Source organism: Vulpes vulpes, chromosome 11, assembly GCF_048418805.1.
Source record: "Vulpes vulpes isolate BD-2025 chromosome 11, VulVul3, whole genome shotgun sequence".
Taxonomy (NCBI): Eukaryota; Metazoa; Chordata; class Mammalia; order Carnivora; family Canidae; genus Vulpes; species Vulpes vulpes.
Window position 1 is genome coordinate 57,791,333 of NC_132790.1, and position 20,815 is coordinate 57,812,147.

General features: G+C 41.4%; 2 protein-coding genes across 28 annotated transcripts in view; one reads left to right on the top strand and one right to left on the bottom strand.

The window, feature by feature from the left end:
• LRRFIP2 (LRR binding FLII interacting protein 2) overlaps nucleotides 1-1,909 on the bottom strand; it is a 109,445-nt gene extending 107,536 nt beyond the window's left edge. For 13 of the 27 annotated variants that reach the window (XM_072726448.1, XM_072726444.1, XM_072726437.1 and 10 more), the window contains exon 1: nucleotides 796-913. The gene's annotated coding sequence lies outside the window, so the exon portion shown is untranslated. Of the gene's footprint in view, nucleotides 1-109; nucleotides 459-795; nucleotides 914-1,678 lie in introns of those variants that run through there. The other 14 variants (XM_026001039.2, XM_072726445.1, XM_072726438.1 and 11 more) reach the window with 5 other exon arrangements.
• GOLGA4 (golgin A4) overlaps nucleotides 1,271-20,815 on the top strand; it is a 179,075-nt gene continuing 159,530 nt past the window's right edge. Inside the window, exons 1-2 of the mRNA XM_072726415.1 lie at nucleotides 1,271-1,391; nucleotides 11,046-11,151. The gene's annotated coding sequence lies outside the window, so the exon portion shown is untranslated. The remainder of the gene's footprint in view (nucleotides 1,392-11,045; nucleotides 11,152-20,815) is intronic.

The following is a 20,815-nucleotide window of genomic DNA, read 5'->3' on the forward strand; positions in this document are numbered from 1 at the left end:
ACCTGTACCTGCTCACCATCCCTCTGATGCCATTTACTGCATCCACGTTCTCTTCCCATTGTAATAACATAAAAAATTAATGGCTACTCAAGGCATTCTCACGTACTACCTTTTAGTCAATTAACCTACTCCGTAGATTTTCTGATTTCTGCAGAAATGCTGAGTCATTAAATGGAAACTCAGAGAAAATGCGCTGCCAACAGTTAAAATTTCGGAGGCTGTGTCTCAGCAGCCCGATATCGGTCTCTCCCATGGCCGCAAAGTAGAGCAAACACTTGAACTTTTTTCCCTCTAAGGAAAAGAGGTGCGTCGCGTTCGGTCCGCCCGCTTCCCGCTGCACATCCGCAGGCGAGGGAAGCAGGCCTGGCCGGAGCCGCCGAGTCAGCCGCCGGGGTGTGAATGACGCCCGACGCCCGCTGCGACCAAGCGCCGGTTGTGCCCGCGCCCTGCTTCGGGTCAAGGAGGAAGCGAGAAATCCCGTAAAAATAGTACGCCCTCCACCGGCCTGGCTCGGCTGGCTGCGGGCGGCGCCGGGGGGCGCCGGGGGGCGCCGGGGAGCGCCGGGGAGCCGAGGCACAGGGACAGCGGCCGAGGCCACCTCTCCCACAATGGGAGCAACCCCTTCCCCTCGCCCAGACCGCGGGCGCATCAGGAACCAGGCGAACGACCCCGGAGCCCGCGGGGAAGCCCGGCCCCCAACCCGGTCAGCGGCGGCGCGGCTCGCACGGCGGCGGAGGCCCGGCCGGGGGTCCCGGCGGCGGGGGCGGCGGGGGCGGCGGGGGCGGCGGCCCTTACCTGCCCCTGGGCGCGGGCTGCGGCTGCCGCGGCCGCTGCGGCGCCGCCCGGGAAGGGGCCGGGCGCGGGGCGGCCGCCGGGAGCCGGCGGGGCGGAGAGCGACGGGCGGACGGCGGACTGGGTCCCAGGCTCCCGGGCTGGACGCGGCGGCTCCCGGCGCCCGCGTCCGGTCGGTCGGTCACGCCGGCGGCCCCCGCGGCGCGGCGGCTGAGACGGAGACAGCGGGAACCTGCCCCCGGGAGGAGCCGCAGCCGGAGCGGCTGGCGGAGGAGGGGCGGGGCCACAGGGTCGGTGACCCGCTCACCCGGAAGCAGTTGGCGGCCGCGGCGGCGCGCGCTGCGGGACCCGCCGGGCCCCGGCCTGGCTCGGGGCTCCCGGCTCCCCGGCTCCCCGGCTCCCCGGCTCCCCGGCTGCCCGGCTACGCGCCGCCCCGGGAGCCGCCACCGCCGGACGGAGGGCCGAGGCCCGAGCAGCCTCGAGGTGGCTCCCCGGAGCCCGCGGAGGACCGCGAGCCGGGAAGGTGAATGGAGGCGGGCCCCGGCTCGAGGCTGCACCTGCCCGGGTCTCCCCTAAACTGTCCGGCCCAGTAGGCCTGGGTAAGCGGGCCGGGCGGCGGTTCCGCCGGTGGGGAACGGGTGAGCGAGAGCGAGGGGGCGTCGCGGCAACGCTAGAAGCCTTATTTCCAGAATGAAAACGCCTGACTTCGAAATGGTTTCCGGAAAGGACTGCGGCGGGGTGAGGGGGTGGGGGAGGGAGAAGAATGGCGGGATGTAGAGGCCGTTAAACAGCAGCTAGACACGGACGGTCCCGAAGTGCCTCTCGAGACGCAGGTTCCAGGCGCTGGGGAAAGGCCGGGGCCCACCCGGCTCCTTGGGACGCTTACCTTCTAGTAGGGTGGAGGGGTTTACGCAGACGGACAAGGTAATGACAGACTGGTGAGGCTGTGCAGGAGGTACAGAAGGATGAGAGATGGTGTGGGCGAGACCCCTTTTTCTGGATAGGACGGCTGGAGGACCAGCCTCTAGAGGGAAGTGATCGCGAGCAGCTTCCTGGGGAAAAGGCACCAGATGCATTTAGACACAGCCTTGCAGACAGGGACTGTAGGTTCCGGAATAAGCCCGCGGATTCCACATTACGAACCCGCCTCTACAGCCTTGCAGGGGCTCTCTCTGTGCTGTCCCCTCTGACACTTTCGCAAGGCTTGCTCACCTCTTGGAGTTGCTGGGGCCTGGGAATACGGCACTCTTCGGGAAGGTTCCAGGCCTGAGTTAGGGAACGTTGGTCTCCAGACAGACATAAACAGGTGCTTCATCACAGGGAGAATTACACCATCAGCCTTGAAAGACAAATTCTTTAACTTTTTGCCATTTCTTTTTCCGTGTCACTTTTTCTCAGACTCATGAGTAAACATTAAAACTATGATTTTTTTTTTTTTTTTAACCTGGGATCAAGAGAAGTATGGAGCGCCTGGGTGGTGTAGAAGGTTAAGCATCTGCCTCTGTTCAAGTCATGATCCAGGGGTCCCCGGCATCCAGCCTGGCTTCAGGCTCCCTGCTTAGCGGAGGTCCACTTCCCCCTCACGCTCTGCGCCTCCACCAGACTTGTGCTGTCTCTAGCACACTCTCTCAAATAAATAAATAAAATCTTTAAAAAAAATAAAATAAAAAATGAGGAGCTTAGTCTTTCCAAAATATTGTACTGTTATGATCTGAATAAAAGAATTAATGGCCTATTTTGCTAAATCAGTTAAAGTCAAAATAAAAAGCGGACTTGCAAAAGAGAGGACGTATTCAGGTATTAATGCATTATCTGAATAATACTAATAAATCCAATAATGTTTATTAAATATTATTTTATATAACTGCATAATTATTTTATTTAACAATAGAACAATTGTTTGGATAATAGTAGGATTAGATTCTCTTGCCCTTTTTACTTAACCCTTAGCCATTTGTTTTGACAAATAGCAAACTATTAGAGAAAGAAACATTTTGTTGTGTCTTCTGGAAAAGCTGGGAAGGAACTCACCTTTATTGCTACCTATTCTTTGCACAGCATTGTGCTAGGCACCTAAATAATTATCCCTTTCAGTACTAGGACCAGCCTTGAGATTTGTGGATTATTTTTTTTTTTAAGATTTTATTTATTTGAGAGAGAGAGGAGCATGAGATGAGGGAAGGGTCAGACAGAGAAGCAGACTCCCCACTGAGTAGGGAACCAGAAGCAGGCTCAATCCCAGCACTCCCAGATCATGACCTGAGCTGAAGGCAGACACTTAATCACCTAAACTACTCAGGTGCCCAGAGATATGGGGATCATTATACCCATTTTAGTAACAAAGACCTTGAGATTAGGAGATTATGACTAGCCTAGGATAAAACTAGTAGCTGGAAGAGTTAGAATTTGAACTCAGGTCTTTCTAGCCCTAATTCCCCTTTTACTTTGCACCATATTGCTAAAACTCTAATTTTTTAAAAGATTTATTTATTAGAGTCACAGAGAGAGAGAGAGAGAGAGGCAGAGACACAGGCAGAGGGAGAAGCAGGCTCCATGCAGGGAGCCTGATGTGGGAGTCTATCCCGGGTCTCCAGGATCAAGCCCTGGGCGGAAGGCAGCTCTAAACCACCAAGCCACCCGTGCTGCCCGCTAAATTCTAATTTAAGAAGGAAATATAAGTGAAGTGTCCAGTGTCTATGTTGCTTTAATAAGCTTTAAGGTATAATGATATGAGACAGTTTTGGAGCTTCTCTGTTTTTGCTTCTCCCTCTATAGGATATTTGCCATCTATTTGGCACCAAAAAAAACTACTCCACTTGTTTTAAGAGTTGATAATGCCTTTTGTCTTTTGAATGCTCCCAAGAATATGATAAAATTTGTGACACTAACAGTTTGTCATGGCAAAGGGGTCCTGCCTTAATGTGTCACTCTGAATTATTTCACAAGCAGTCTTTCTTTGCACATTGATTTCTTTCTGCCAAAAATATGTGTTCCCAGATTTTTATGGAATATTGTGACATGTGAATGCCCCCAGGTCTGTGTAGGCTGGCTACTGTAGGGACATGTAATAGATGAAGGAAAATCTTGCAAATGTTTATACAGTTTTGAGGAATGAGGTGATAGGATTTGTACATTTTTGTTCCTTTCATATCAGATCTTTCACATTTTTCTTTGATGATGTCAAGAGAAAAGTTTTCCTTTCTCAAGAGCAAACACTCATTTTTGTGGGTTTTCACAAAATTAAGTTGTTTTTTTGCAAACACTACTATTTTTCACTCTATACATCTCTAGGAAATACCATTAGTTCAAACATTAAAAATAGGTTAACACTTTTCAGAGTCTAATATTTTTATTAGTGAACTATGTGTCTGTCTGTCTTGGAAGCATTTTTAAAATTTTGGTTAACTCCTCACAACCCTGTGGAAATCTGGCAAAGCAAGTCTTCAACTATGTATAATTAAATTCTCTTTCTAAAAATCCCTTCTTCATTTACTATCTTTCCTGTTGTCCTTATTTTTTAAATTTATTTATTTTTTATTTGGAAATAATTACAGACACAAGAAGTTGCAAAAAAAATAATAGATTCTTGTACCTTTCACCCAGGTTCTCCCACTGGTAACCAGCTTGCATACCCATAATACATTATTAAAACTAGAAAATTAACATCCTGCTATCTTCTTTAAGTTTTTAGTTTCTTTTTATGTTTCATTATATCCAAAAATTACCATTTTCTAACAATTCATTTTTAATTGTGCTTGATTTAGCTCTTCTCCCTTTCCTAAATTAATAAATGACAAAATCAATAAGCTTGCCACAGTGCCCATCTGGAATTAAAAGTTTACTAAAAACTTCTATGTTTCAGCATATTTAAAAGGAAGTCATTTGTAACATTTTTGGTTTTTTCTGCTTACACTATTCCATGTCATTCAGCCCTAATAAACCTGTAAATGAAAACAACTTATGTATGTGTGTGTTTTAATATATCCTCTGACCCCTGAAATATTTTCAAAGAGATTGCTATTAAAATTAAGAGAAAAATAGGGACACCTGGGTGGCTCAGTCAGTTGGGAGTCTGACTCTTGATTTCAGGTCTGGTTATGATTACAGGGTAATGGCATAGAGCCTCACATCAGGCTCAGCACAGAGTCTGCTTGGAAGTCTCTAAATAAATAAATAAAATATTTTTAAAAAAAAACAGAGAGAAAGAAAAGAAAAATAGTGCAAAGCTTTTCATTTGGGAAAAAAAGGTTTCTAAACATCTTAACTATTCTAATGAGGATGCCATGATCTATTGGTTCAGAAGCCAAATCTCACTTATGGTTAATTCTGGCTCTACATGGATTTTCCTAGCCAGACAGCTCACCCTTTACTCCACTAGACAGGAAACAAAGGAAAGAAAAGGAGTGAAAGTTACTTTCTTCAGTCTTAATGGTTAGGAAAAGTTGATGAGAGACTTTGGAATTTTGTGTAGATATCAATTTATGTATGAATGCCTTAATCACATCAAATGATGACTTCTGCATTTTATATTTATTGTAAATGAGTAAACATCTTGCATACTATGGTTCATTTAGCAAATGTACATCTACCGTGTACCAGGTATCCAGTTAGACGCTAATAACAGGGACACAACAAGATTGATTTTTTTTTTAAAGGAATATTAAGCTCTTACTACTATGTGCCAGACAGAGATGCTAGGGATCCAATGGGAAGTAAAAAGAAAGCTGTTTTTTCTTATGAAACTTACTGTCTGGTAAGAGAGACAAATCATCACACAAAAGTAACTATAATCTGAGTAGGTATTTCTAAGGATAAGGAGGTGGTACGTGAGAGCATTGAAATGGAACTCCACCTAACCTGGGATATCGGAAGTGACTTCTAGCAGGAGATGGTTTGAGCCAAGATTTAAAACTGCCTGTGAGGGGCAGCCCAGGTGGGTCAGCAGTTTAGCGCCACCTTCAGTCCAGGGCCTGATCCTGGAGACCCGGGATGGAGTCCCTGCATGGAGCCTGCCTGTGTCTCTGCCTCCCTCTCTCTCTCTCATGAATAAATAAAAATCTTTAAAAAAAAAAAAAAAGAAAAGAAAAGAAAAAAACTGCCTCAAGGTGGGGGCACCTGGGTGGCCTGGTTAGTTGAACATCTGACTTGATTTCAACTCCTGTCATGATCTCTGGGTCTTAGGATCAAGCCCAACATCAGGCTCTGTGCTCAGTGTGGAGTCAGCTTGTGATTCTCTCCCTCTCACCGCCCCCACTCACATTGCACTCTCTATCTCTCTAAAATAAATAAGATATTTAAAAAAGAAAAACTGGCTAAAGTTAATACAGAGGTGAGGGAAGAGCATAAAGACTTCATAATGGAACCAGCAGAGTCCCAGGGCCTGAAAAGAAATAAGGGAGATAATGTGAAATGAGTCTAGAGAATTAAGCAAGGACCCAACATGCAGGGTCTTACAGGTCTAGTAAGAATTCTCATCTTTGTTTTGAAAGTGATACAAACCAATTTAAGAGTTTTTGTGGGGAGAAATAATAGTTTTTGTGGAAGTGACATCAGATTTGTGTTTCCAAAAGATCACTTTCACTTTAATGTAAAGAATTCATTCTTTAAATTATCTTCTGAGTGCCCACTATAAGCCAAGTTCCATCTGCATACTGAGTACAAGCATTGAACAAAACAAAGACCCCCCCATCTTTCAGGATCTTCTGGAAAATACACAACAGTACATAAGATGATGAGAAGCTCTATAAAGAATATTGGAACTCGAGAATAAAAGGATAAGGCAGTAATGCTATTTTATTAGCCTAAACCATATGAAATTCCTGATCTTTTCTACATTCCTTTTAAACTCAACAATATTAGGTTCATATGGTTCAACATGGTTGGATAACATTAAATTGTTCAACCGAATACTTATTTGGAAGAGTCAGAGAAGACCTCTGAAGTGATCCAAAGAAAGAGGCAAGCCATTCAAATACCTAGAAGAGCTTGCCAAGCAAAGGGACAGGGAGTGCAAAGACCATAAAGCAAGAATGTACTAGCTATGTGTGAGTAGCAATGAGGAGACCAGTGTGACTGAAGAGAAATAGACGACATAGGGACCAGATCATACTAAGTCTTGAAGACTATGGTAAGAAATTGCCTTTTCTTTTTTGAATGACGTAAGCTATCAGTTTTGGACAGAGGAGTTACACAATCTGTCATCTTAAGGAGGACTGTTCTAGGGGCAGCCTGGGTGGTTCAGCGGTTTAAGCACCTGTCTTTGGCCCAGGGCATGATCCTGGAGACCCAGGATCGAGTCCCACATCAGGCTCCCTGCATGGAGCCTGCTTCTCCCTCTGTCTGTGTCTCTGTCTCTCTCTGTGTCTATCATGAGTAAATAAATAAAATCTTAAAAAAAAAAAAAGGACTGTTCTATTAATAGTAGGATCTACGTAGTGTGTGTACAGATGGAAAAATGTAAAATTTTTTCACCTTTGCTGTATGTTTGAAAATTTACCTAATAAGATTAGACTGTTTAACCTGCTGTATTGTGAATAGACTTTAGAGAGGCAATGATAAGATCAAGAATACTGGTTAGGCTATTGCAATAATTCAGGCAGCTGTGGAGATATTAAGAAGTGGTTAGATTCTAAATACATTTTGAAGATAGGGACAGTAAGATTTGCTGATGGAATAGATTCAAGATGCAAGAAAAAGAGAAAAGTAGGGGGCCTTTGGTGACTCAGTCTATTAAGCATCCAACTTCAGCTCAGGTCATGATCTCAGGGTACTGGGATCAAGCCCCACATTGCCTGGCTCCTTGCTCAGCAAGGAGTCCACTGCTCCTTCTCCCTCTGCCCCTCCCCTGGTTCATTATCTCTCTTCTTCTCTCTCTCTCTCAAATAAATAAAAAGTTTTTAATAGAAAAGTAAAAGACAACCCATAAGGTTTTAGACCTGAACAACTGGAAAATGGGGTTGGTATCTACTGAAATTTGGAAAACAGTTTAGGTCAAGCAAGATTGAAGGAAAAGACTATTTTTGAACAAGGTAAGTTTGAGATGCCTATTGGACATCTAAGTAGAGATATCAAATAAGCAATTATTTTTTAAAAGATTTTGCTTATTTATTCATGAGAGACACACAGAGAGAGGCAGAGACACAGGAAGAAGGAGAAGCAGGCTCCCCGCAAGGAACCCCATGTGGGACTCTATCCCGGACCCGGGATCCTGTCCTGAGCCAAAGGCAGATGCTCAACCGCTGAGCCACTGAGGCATCCCCAAATAAGCAATTATTTAGAAGAAACATCCAGATAGGAAATACAAATGTATGATTCTACATAAAGATTAGAGATAGGAGAATTAATGCCTTGAGAATTAAATGGAAATATCCAGAGTTTAGCCTAAACTTTTGTTGAGTTTAGCCCATCCTTTTGTTGTAGGCTGGTTTTGTTTCTAGATAGTTATCCTATATTGCCATGCAAAATATTGATATGCATACCGTTTGCAATTCATTTGTGTTCTAAAAGGTTTCTTTTTTAATGTTCATGCCTTTCCAAGAAGATTACACATCTCTTGGGAAAATATCTATTTTCCTTTATATACTCCAAAATGCCATATCCCTAGAACATTTTATGATGCTTATATAATAAGCTATTCCAATATAGAGTTTTTCTTGCTTTTGTTGTCATAAAACATCAATTTTTTAAATTAACAATTTAGACACTTCTAACTGTCCTGTGAAAATAAGGGTAGAGTTAGAACATTCAATCTATTGCCACTCATGCCCATTTCAGATCAGATCAAAGACAGCCTTCTGAAAAACAGAAAGCAACAATAAAAAATCTCAGCTCTCCTCCATATACCTTTATACTCAGGCTTCGTGTGGGAGCAAGACAGCTCTCAATCATTTCAAGTCTTCATCCATCCTGGTCCAAGTCCACCAAGAAAGAGATCCTTTGCAAAAGTCTCTGAATTCACTAATTAAACCACCACAGAGGGGATCCCTGGGTGGCGCAGCAGTTTAGCGCCTGCCTTTGGCCCAGGGCGCGATCCTGGAGACCGGGGATCGAATCCCACGTCGGGCTCCCGGTGCATGGAGCCTGCTTCTCTCTCTGCCTCTCTCTCTCTGTGTGACTATCATAAATAAATAAATAAAAATTTAAAAAAATAAACCACCACAGATTATCTGCCCATCCCTTAACAAATTACCGTAGCCTGGAAAACTCTATCCTGTGATTAGCCAAATGTGAGTCACATGTTTCACCTCTGTTTCATCCAAAGAACATGTACTATAGAAGAGTGGCTCTCCAGGAGAAAAAATGGGGTGCTGTCACCAAAATAAGGAAATGGATACTGATGGTAGAAAATAATACATACAATACCAAATAACAAAGGCCTAAAGCATTCTTGCTTAAGCTTTTAAAAGAAGTGATACCACGGAGGTGCCTAGTTGGCTCAGCGGGAAGAGCACATGACTTGATCTCAGTGTCCTGAGTTCAAGGCCCACTTTTGGTATAGAAATTACCAAAAAAAAAAAAAAAAAGTAAAGAAAGAATACCATGGCACTTGTTTTTACATCTCTCCCAATTCCATACACAATACTGCATTTCCCCTGTATCATTAGGCTGTCATATATTCATTTGTCATTGATGAATAAATGTCACAGAAATTAAATAATTGCATGAATATAAAAGTTAACCAGCTGGAAGGGTCAGTTTTTCAGCACATCACTTTCCAGGATACTCCCACCTGAGTACTGCAGGTAGTTTCTTGTCCTACAATTCTTTCCTATTGTCAGTCTGCCTGAAAAATATTTATTAGACCTCAGTACCCTGGGGGCAGGGTGGCTGCTAGCTAAGATGCCTGAGAAACCACTGCAGAAGCAAGTGACAATGAATCAGCTTAAGTTTATCTTCTTTTTTTTTTTAAGAATTTTTAAATTATTTTTTTAAATTTTTATTTATTTATGATAGTCACAGAGAGAGAGAGAGAGAGGCAGAGACACAGGCAGAGGGAGAAGCAAGCTCCATGCACTGGGAGACCAACGTGGGATTCGATCCCAGGTCTCCAGGATCGCGCCCTGGGCCAAAGGCAGGCGCTAAACCACTGCGCCACCCAGGGATTCCCTAAGTTTATCTTCTTGAAGGACATTTACATGGTGTAGAATCTTAAAAGCAAAATATATCAACAGATTTGTTTTCAGCTTCTTTTTTGTTTCACCATTTCCATCCTTTTCTATACTAATAGGTTACTTTCCTCCACAAGAAGTTTAACCTAACCTCTATGGCATTTTTACCCTTTTAGTTCAGATTTTGCTGCAGAAAATGGATAACATGGGTATAAAGAGAATGTTGGCTCTCTATTATTCTGGAATTTGGGATGGCCTCTCTAGTTTGCTGCTTCCCTGGACACCAAACATAACATTCTCTGTTCTAGGACCTGCTTCAAGTTGGTCATAAGACTGGCAGAAAATCAAACCAAACTAAATGAATAGTTGTTGAGGTTAATCTCACATCCTGGAGCTGTATGTGCCATGAAATAGCCTGCTGTTATTAACAAGCACAATTCTGATTAGAATCACTGTTCTGTGGTCCTATTTATCAGAATCTCGTGTTTGGAAGTTGGATTGGGGTCTGGTTACTTTAAAAATAGATATGATAGTGGAATATAGTCATTAAAATTTCCATTGTAGGAGAAAGTAACATAGGATAGTATTAACCATGTATTTAAATGTAGAGCCTGGGTGGCTCAGATGGCTAAGCATCTGCCTTTGGCTCAGATCATGATCTCCAGGTCCTCAGATGGAGCCCTGCAATCAGGCTTCTGGGCTTCTGGGTCAGCGGGGAGTCTGCTTCTCTCTCTGCCTCTCCCCCTGCTCATTCTCTCTCTCTCTCTCTCTCTCTCTTTCTATCTCCTGTCTCAAATGAATAAATAAAATCCTTACAAAAATAAATAAATGTAGGAGTACAAAGCAATATGTTCAAGATGATTCCTATATTGTTTAATATTATACAAAGACACCCAAATGTTAACCTTAAGGAACGAACTATCAGTGATTTTATTTTGTTTGCTGTTCAAGATATTCCCAGATGAAATGTACTACATCTATACTCAAAGTAATTTTTAAAGAAATATATTTATCATACCCATACCCCAGAGTCAAAATATGCCAAAGGTACGACTAAAAACTAGATCTAATTATGATGCTCAGTACTCAAAATCATTGTATATTTTTCTCTTGCCTTGTATACATCTTTTTTTTCTTCCATCTTAGGAAATCATCTACTGGATGCTAGGAGTAAACGAACTTCTGCCTTCTCAGAACTAATTGTCTGGTGGAGATGTAACAAGTCAACAGACGATCCAGCCTGTCACTGTTGGTAACAGAGTTTCATGCATACTCTTAAAACATCTAACCCTCCTTCTACACATCAAATTCTGGCTTTGGTATGTCATCTGACAAGAGGTTGAACTCACACACTGGCACTCGCTTCCATTTGAGTTGCATCCCATTGTCCACACACTCATGTTCGATTACCAGAGTACTGTACTGGCCAATTATTTGGATATTAATTTGCTCTTATTTTGTAAAAATGCAATTGCAAATACTAACTATAGGAAATGCAGGTCTTATTTTTTTTTTAATTTTTATTTATGATAGTCACAGAGAGAGAGGGAGAGAGGCAGAGACACAGGCAGAGGGAGAAGCAGGCTCCATGCACCGGGAGCCTGATGTGGGATTCGATCCCGGGTCTCCAGGATCGCGCCCTGGGCCAAAGGCAGGCGCCGAACCACTGTGCCACCCAGGGATCCCGAAATGCAGGTCTTATAAATGCAATTTGAATGATATAAAGATGGAAATCATTAGGTGTGCCAGTAACAATCTCTAGCCTCAATCAGATACTCAGACATTCATGAAATGAAGTTCAGTAAACTGGCTGAAAGTAAAGAAGAAAATCTGAGAACAAGTATAGAATCCTGGAAATAGGGATCCCTGGGTGGCGCAGTGGTTTGGCGCTTGCCTTTGGCCCAGGGCGCAATCCTGGAGACCCGGGATCGAATCCCACGTCAGGCTCCCGGTGCATGGAGCCTGCTTCTCCCTCTGCCTGTGTCTCTGCCTCTCTCTCTCTCTCTGTGACTATCATAAATAAATAAATAAATAAATAAATAAATAAATAAATAAACAAATAAATAAATAAAGAATCCTGGAAATAGTCATTGTTAAATGTGGTGGCTAGGGATCCCTGGGTGGTGCATCAGTTTAGCGCCTGCCTTTGGCCCAGGGCGCAATCCTGGAGACCCGGGATGGAATCCCACGTTGGGCTCCCGGTGCATGGAGCCTGCTTCTCCCTCTGCCTGTGTCTCTGCCTCTCTCTGTGTGTGTGACTATCATAAATTAAAAAAAAAAAAAATGTGGTGGCTAAAAGTTTAGGTATGTTTAGAAGACTTGATCTTCATTTTCAGAATTCCTCCTAAAACAATAAGTTTATTGTTTGATTTGTAGATACATGGCCAGGTATGCTTTATGTTTGAAAGTTGGGACCTGCCTTTGGTGGCTTACCATTGCCTACAGAATATATTTTAAATCATTTATCACATAAATGATGTTAAAATGTACAAGTTTATAATGACATTAAGAAAAGAAAATGTAGGGACATCCGGGTGGCTCAGTGGTTGAATGTCATGATCCCAGAATCCTGGGATCAATTCCCACATCAGGCTCCCCACAGGGAGCCTGCTTTTCCCTCTGCCTGTGTCTCTGATGAGTAAATAAAATCTTAAAAAAAAGGAAAAAGGAAAGAAAATGTACAAGTCACCTAGAAGTTGCTATAATAAGTTACTAAGTTATACAGTAATGGAAGTCGGTAAATAAAGAAAAAAAAAATCAAGCACTAGGCTTCTCCTGTACAAATTTCATTTTAGGGTGACCAAAGTTGTTATGAAAAAGTTTCTTTGTATAAAATATTTCCACCTGAGGGACACCTGAGTGGCTCAGTCAGTTAAGTACCTGACTCGATCTCAGCTCATGTCATGATCTTAGGGTCACAGGATCAAACCTGGTGTCAGGCTCCACACTCAGCATGGAGTCTGCTTAAGATTCTCTCTCTCATTTTCCCTCTGCCCTCCTCCACACACATGCTCTCTTTCTCAAAATAAATAGTAAATCTTTAAAAAAAATTTCCATCTGATAAATGTAAAAGAAATGACAAGAGATCATTGTGTAATCTCCTAATAAAATAGACTTAAATACCAATCATCAATGGCTGCTAAAACAGTAAATGAAAGATTGATGGAGCCACTGACAATTTTAACATCACTAAGATGTTTACTACTCCCCAAAATATTTTGAATTTAAATCCAATCAAGCATCTAAATGTACCAGTTTATGAGGACAGGGAGAATGAGCAATATAGGAAAGTGTCAAAACAATACCAGAGAAGATGCAATCAAACCCAGAATATGGAAAGTTCTATAGGACAAATTACAGGATTTCTTCAACAAATAAATTATCTTAATAAATTAAAAAAGATTTAAGAGACCTAATACCCAAATACAGCATGTGGATCCTGTTTTTTTTTTTTTTTTTTTTTTAAGATTTTATTTATTTATTCATGAGAGACAGAGAGAGGCAGAGACACAGTCAGGGGGAGAAGCAGGCTCCCTGCAGGGATCCCGGAACTCCAGGATCATGCCCTGAGCCAAAGGCAGATACCCAACCGCTGAGCCATCCAGGCATCCCTGGATCCCATTTTGACAAGCAAGTTATAAACATATATTTTTTTAAGATTTTATTTCTTTATTCATGAGAGACACACACAGAGAGAGGCAGAAACATAGGCAGAGGAAGAAGGCTCCTTGTGGGGACCCTAATGTGGGACTCAATCCCAGGACCCTGGGATCACACCCTGAATCAAAAGCAGACAGTCAACCACTGAGCCACCCAGGTGCCCCTAAACAGATATTTTTGAGACAATTGGGAAATGTAAAGACTAGATATTAGATGATATTAAGGAATTACTGATTAAGGGTTTGTAATTTTGTCCAATTATACTGTGGTTATGTTTTTGAAAACCATCTACTAGAGTCATCTACTGCATTAAGTATGGAATTCTATGATCTCCAGGATTTCCTTCAAAATATTCCATAGGGAAGGGGGGAAGTGGCTAGAGAGATGAAAACAAGATTAAGCAAGGATTGATAAGTATTAAACCAGAGTGATGGGTATGTGAGAGACAAATGTAGTTTAATACCACATTCTCTATTTTTTGTGTGTGTTTTAAATTTTCCATAACCAGAAGTTAAATTTCTTTTTTTTTTCTTTTTTTTTTTTTATTTATGATAGTCATACAGAGAGAGAGAGAGAGGCAGAGACACAGGCAGAGGGAGAAGCAGGCCCCATGCACCGGGAGCTCGACGCGGGATTCGATCCCGAGTCTCCAGGATCGCGCCCTGGGCCAAAGGCAGGCGCCAAACCGCTGCGCCACCCAGGGATCCCCAGAAGTTAAATTTCAATCAATCAATCCATACCCTACATATGTAACATACAAACATACATAAAGGCTTTAGGGCATTTTATTTCCATGCCTGACTTTTGCCCTGGGGAAGTGACTGAGTGAATGAATCCAAAGAACTGTAGTATTAGGATCCCTGAGCCAGTTCGTGTGGGTGCACTATCTAAAAGTATAATCCTGAGGAAAGGAGCGTCTCTCTTTTTTTGTGGGACCACGGAGGGGAAGGGTCTCAGTAACAGCCACAGTGAGGACAGGAAGCAAAATCCAATTCCCTTCCTTCTGATGGCCTGTGTATTCATAGGCAATCAAAGTAGTGGTAGCTGAAGGTCTTCGTTGCCCTTAGCTGGGGTCTGAGTTTGGGGTGTAAGTATCTCAGACTGATGCTTCATTAGGTATAAAGACACTATGCTCAAATCCTGTGGGCAACCAGTGGAAGTTGACAAGAGCATTGCTTTCCAAGGGCATAGCTCTGGAATCAGCCATGGCACTAGATTCCCAGCTGCTACAGCAGCTAGGATAACACCTTCCAGAGCAGTCAGCCACCATTGTGATTGCTGTGATTCCTGGATTTACAAGAGAAAGAGGTGGAGCAAGGAGGAGGGAGGAGGAGGTCTGGATTTCCCACTGATCTAGACATGTGAGGCTTGCGTTGACAAACCAAAAGCATCCCTATGTTGAATCACTGCGTGTTCGCCAGCTGGTGAAGCAGGATTTACTCATTACCCAGCTCCTGAATTGCATGATTGTATCATTATATTTGATGGAAATTAGTCGACTATGACTCAGAGGTATGACTAGAAAATTCCTCCTACTCCCTTGTCCCTTGTGTAATCTTGGACAGGTTGCTCTTCTTGAAATTAGGATAATAATACCTTGCCTCTCTACCTCCAGGGTTGTTTTGAGGATTGAAAAGATAATATGTGGAACTATAATTTTTATGAACTATCAAATGGTGTACAAATAGAAGGCATCATTATTACTGTAAGTGACGAGCTGATCCATATCTTAAAGCCCCTTATTTTCTTTGATTCTGTGTTAACAATGAATGTTTAATTAGTACATTATAAAATTAGATAGTCAAGAAACAACTCCAGAGAAGTTTAGCATATAGTATGATCTTTCTGCTTTCTCTAATATTACATAGGAATTCCTGGAAATAGAAAGATCTTATCTAGTTATATCCTTTATAGATATGTATCTCCTTTCTAGTTATGTCCTTGAATACATGCTCATCAATTTAGGAGACAGACAAGTTGCTCTATATTCCATAAGTGATGCATATTACTTTATAATCTCAATTTCATAAGTCAATATTTCTCCTGTCCAATAATGTATCACAATTGGGAGACTAGAGCAGAAGTTGACCAACTATATATAGCCCATGCAACAGATCTGGCTACCACTAATTTTATATGACCTGCAAACTAAGAATTGTTTTGATATTTTGAATTTTTTTAATGAAAAGAAGAATATTTTATGACACATCAAATTCAAATTTCAGTGTCCATTCAGTGTCCAGAGGCACACTCATTCATTTATGTACCATCCATGGTTGCAACAGCAGTTGAGTAGTTGTAAGACAGACCATATGGTTCACAAAGCCTAAAATATTTACTATCTGGCCCTTTACATAAATATCTTCTTATCCCTGGAATAGAGGATTCAAAACAACAAAAATTAAAAATAAAATTTCTAACTTTCTAGCTTTCCCTGGGATAAATAAACCTAGAATACATGGATTTAAATTATGTATAGGCAGGGGGATCCCTGGGTGGCGCAGCGGTTTGGCGCCTGCCTTTGGCCCAGGGCGCGATCCTGGAGTCCCGGGATCAAATCCCACATCGGGCTCCCGGTGCATGGGGCCTGCTTCTCCCTCTGCCTGTGTCTCTGCCTTTCTCTCTCTCTCTCTGTGACTATCATAAATAATAAATAAATAAAAATTAAAAAATAAATAAATAAATTATGTATAGGCAATAAGAGAAATTCAAAGTTATGGTTTTAATATGCAATGACTGTTTAGAGTCAATTAGGAAGAAGTTAAAAAATATAATAAATACAATATAAATAGAACACAATTAAATCCTTAAAAGTATGTTCCCATTTTGCTCAATGTTGGTGGCAGAGTAAAGAGAATAGGGGGTATATCCATTCTGATTAATATATAGTAGAAACTGACTGTGGCTAAGAGAAATAAGTAGTTCATTGGAAAGAAGATTCATGAACAGTTTCAGAATTGGGGAGAGAGCTAGAGATCATAACATTTGAAAGGACAGGAATCTGGAGAGCTCTAGGTCCTCAACAGCAAGAGACCCCATGTTTGCTCTCAGGACATTTCCACAAGACTTCAGAAGCTTTCCATTTGAATTTTGGGGAGAACTGATGGGCCTAGTATAAGGCCCTGGAGCTAAAGGGATAGAGTAACACGATCCCGAGTCTTTCTGGAATCACATGGTTGTAGTGGAGAAATAAAGAGACAGTAAGATAGGGGCAAGAATTCCAGGCAGACAAAAACCAACAGATGTGCGCACAGGAAGCTTGCCAGGAAATGTGGGCTTTAACCACAAATTCAGCACCATATGGGTTAATGCGAGAATAAGACATCTTATTGGGCTTTAGTTAGTTAGTTTAGTTTAGTTAGGGGTATTTCCATTATATGTTAGTACTAAAGGAGGGGTACAATTAGAGCCACCTGCCATAAAACTACTCATTGGCCACCATACACACAATATTTTTTTATTTTTTTTGAAAAAATTTTTAAAATATTTTATTTATTTATTAGAGATACAGAGAGAGAGAGGCAGAGACACAGGCAGAGGGAGAAGCAGGCTCCATGCTGGGAGCCCGATGTGGGACTCGATCCTAGGCCTCCAGGATCAGGCCCTGGGCTGAAGGCAGGGCTAAACTGCTGGGCCACCCAGGCTTCCCACACAATATTTTTTTAAAGATTTATTTATTGGGACCCCTGGGTGGCTCAGCAGTTGTACATCTGCCTTTGGCCCAGGGTGTGATCCAGGGATCCAGGATCAAGTCCCACATCAGGCTCCTTATAGAGAGCCTGCTATCCCCTAGTCTGTGTTTCTGCCTCTGTGTGTGTGTGTGTGTGTGTGTGTGTGTGTGTGTGTCATTAATAAATAAACAAAAATCTTTTTTTAAAAATTTATTTATTTATTTATTTGAGAGAAAGAGAGAGAGCACAAGTACGAGAGGCAGGGGGAGAACAAGAGAGAATCTCAAGTAGACTGTGGACAGGGTGTAGCCGACAAGGGGCTCAATTTGATAAGCCTGAGGTCATGACCTAAGTCAAAACCAAGAGTCATTTAACTGACTGCAGCACCCAGGAACCCCAGAAGATTGTTCTTTAACTTTAAAAAAATATTATTCCAAAGTGTGCCTGGGTGGTATAGTCAGTTAAGTATCTGATTCTTGGTTTCAACTCAGTTCATGATCTCAGGCTCATGAGATCCAGAATCTGCTTAAGATTCTTTCTTTCTCCCTCTGACCCACCCCCACACTCATGCACTTGCTTTCTCTCTCTCTCTCTCAAATAAATAAATAAATAAACAAATAAATAAATAAATAAAACATTTTTATTTATTTATTTATTTTAAATTTATTTTATTTATTTATGATAGTCACACAGAGAGAGAGAGAGAGGCAGAGACACAGGCAGAGGGAGAAGTAGGCTCCATGCACCAGGAGCCCAACGTGGGACTCGATCCCGGGTCTCCAGGATCGCGCCCTGGGCCAAAGGCAGGCGCTAAACTGCTGCCCCACCCAGGGATCCCAAAACATTTTAAAAATAAACAATATCTTCCATAGGATAAAATTAAAAGATAATTGTGTGACCCTGTCCCCACTTTTATTCAACATTGCACTAGAGTTTTCAGCCTGTGCACTAAGACAAGAAAGTGAAATAATAAACATATAGATGGCAAAGAAAAAAAATGATCCTTTTTTTGCAGAAAGTGATTGTATGCATATAATATCTAAAAGACTCTATAAATTATTATAATTAATAGGTGAATTCAGTTATGCCACTGGATGAGGGTCAGCCTCCAAAATTTCATTTTATTTCTATATCAGAATGCAATAACACCAAAAATAAAAATAAAATTTTAAAAATGGGACTATTGGGGCACCTGGTGGCTCAGTTGGTTAAGTGTCCACCTTTGGCATGGGTCATGATCCCCAGATCCTGTTTGGGCCCCTGCTCACCAGGGAGTCTGCTTCTCCCTCTTCTTCTGCCTCTGCCTCTCTCCCTGCTCATGCTCTCGCTCTCAAAATAAATAAACAATTAAAATCTTTAAAAAAATAATATGGGACTATTTACAATAGCATCAAAAAACATTAAATATGTGGGAATAAATGTAATGAAAGATATGCAACAATTTCCTCAAATTATTTATAGGCTAATGCAGTCCCAAGGAAAATCCCCAAAGACTTTCTTTCTTCCTTTCTTTCTTTCTTTAGTAGAAATTGTCAACCTGATTCTAAAAAAAATTTTTTTTTAATTTTTTATTTATTTATGATAGTCACAGAGAGAGAGAAAGGCAGAGACACAGGCGGAGGGAGAAGCAGGCTCCATGCACCGGGAGCCTGATGTGGGATTCGATCCCGGGTCTCCAGGATTGCGCCCTGGGCCAAAGGCAGGCGCCAAACCGCTGCGCCACCCAGGGATCCCTGATTCTAAAAATTTTAAAGAAATGCAATGGGTGAAGAATAGCTGAGGCAATTTTGGAGAAAAACAAAGAGAATCTACATCACCAGATATCACAACTTAGGAAGATAGCCAAGTATCCTAGTTTGCCAGAGTCTGAAGGGTTTTCTGAGATGCAATACTTTCAGTTTTAAAACCCAGAAATTTTTTTTAAAGATTTTATTTATTTATTTATGAGAGACACACACACAGAGAGGCAGAGACACAGGTAGAGGGAGAAGCAAGTTCCATGCAGGGAGCCCGATGTGGGACTTGATCCTGGGACTCCAGGATCATGCCCTGGGCTGAAAGCAGATGCTTAACACCTGAGCAACCCAGGCGTACCAAAACCCAGAAACTTTCATATATCAAATAATTATCTTGTATAACTTAAACAAATATAAAATTGTATGCCAATTATATCTCAATGGAAATATATCTCAATATCTCTGCAAAGGTGTGTGCAGATTGTACTAGGAAAACCAGGGCAGTCACCCTGAGACAGTATAGCACAATAGTTACTAAGATAGTTTGACACTGACACAAGTATAAACAAGTAAACCAATGAAAGAAAACAGACCTGAAATAGACTCATACATTTGATTCTAACAAAGATGGCACAACAGTAGTCTATTTGGGATAGGATGGTCTTTTCCATAAATTGTGCTAAGTAATTAGCTATCAATATGGGGCAGTGGGAACTCAACTCCTAACTCATAACAAAAAATAAATTCTAGATGAATTGTATTTCTAAATGTGAAAAGTAGAGTAGTAAAGCCTTCAGGAAAAAAAAAATAGGAGATTATCAATATGACCATGATATGGGCCAAGATTTCCTAAATAGGAAACATAAAATGCTAAACATTAAGGGGGAAAAACTGATAAATTGGACTAAGTTAAATTCAAATGCTTTTCTTTTTTTTTTAAGATTTTATTTTTAAGTAATCTCTACATCCAATATGAGGCTTGAACTTAACAACCCTGAGATCAAGAGTTGCATGCTCCACCAACTGAGCCAGCCAGAGACCCCAAATTCTTGTTTTCGTTATAAAAATTATTTAAGAGGGGTGCCTGGCTGGCTCAGTTGGTGGAACATGCGGCTCTGGATCTTGGGGTTGTGAGTTTGAGCCCCATATTGGGTGTAGAGCTTACTTAAAATCTTTATTTTTAAAAAAGATTTCTTTATTTTAGAGAAAGAGAGCAGGAGCTATTGAAAGTGTGAAGAGGAATAGAGGGAGGGGAAAGAGAGAATCCTTAGGCAGACTCCCTACTGAGCCTAGAGCCCTGCCCAGGGTTCAATCCCAGAACCCCAAGATCTATGACCTCAGCTGAAACCAAGAGTCATACACTTGACTGACAGAGCCACTCTGGTGACCCAAAAATAAAATCTTTTTTTTTTTTTAAGATTTTATTTATTTATTCATGAGAGACACAGAGAGAGAGAGAGGCAGAGGGAGAAGCAGACTCCAGGTAGGAAGCCTGATGTGGGACTCGATCCCAGGTCTCCAGGATCATGCCCTGGGCCGAAGGCAGATGCCCAATCACTGAGCCACCCAGGTGTCCCCAAAAATAAAATCTTAAGAAAAATTATTTAAGAAAATGTTTAAAAAGCAAGCCAGTCACAGAGTGATTTATATATATATAGCATATTATATATATAATTATATATTATAAATAGATATATTTGTATTGAACATTTATTTTCATATATATTTTGAAGAAATATTTAAATATAAATATGTTACTATTCAGTTAATAAATTATTAAATACCATAATAAATTAATAAATAAGTATAATAATAAATTAATTAATATTAACATATTTATATTTAAATA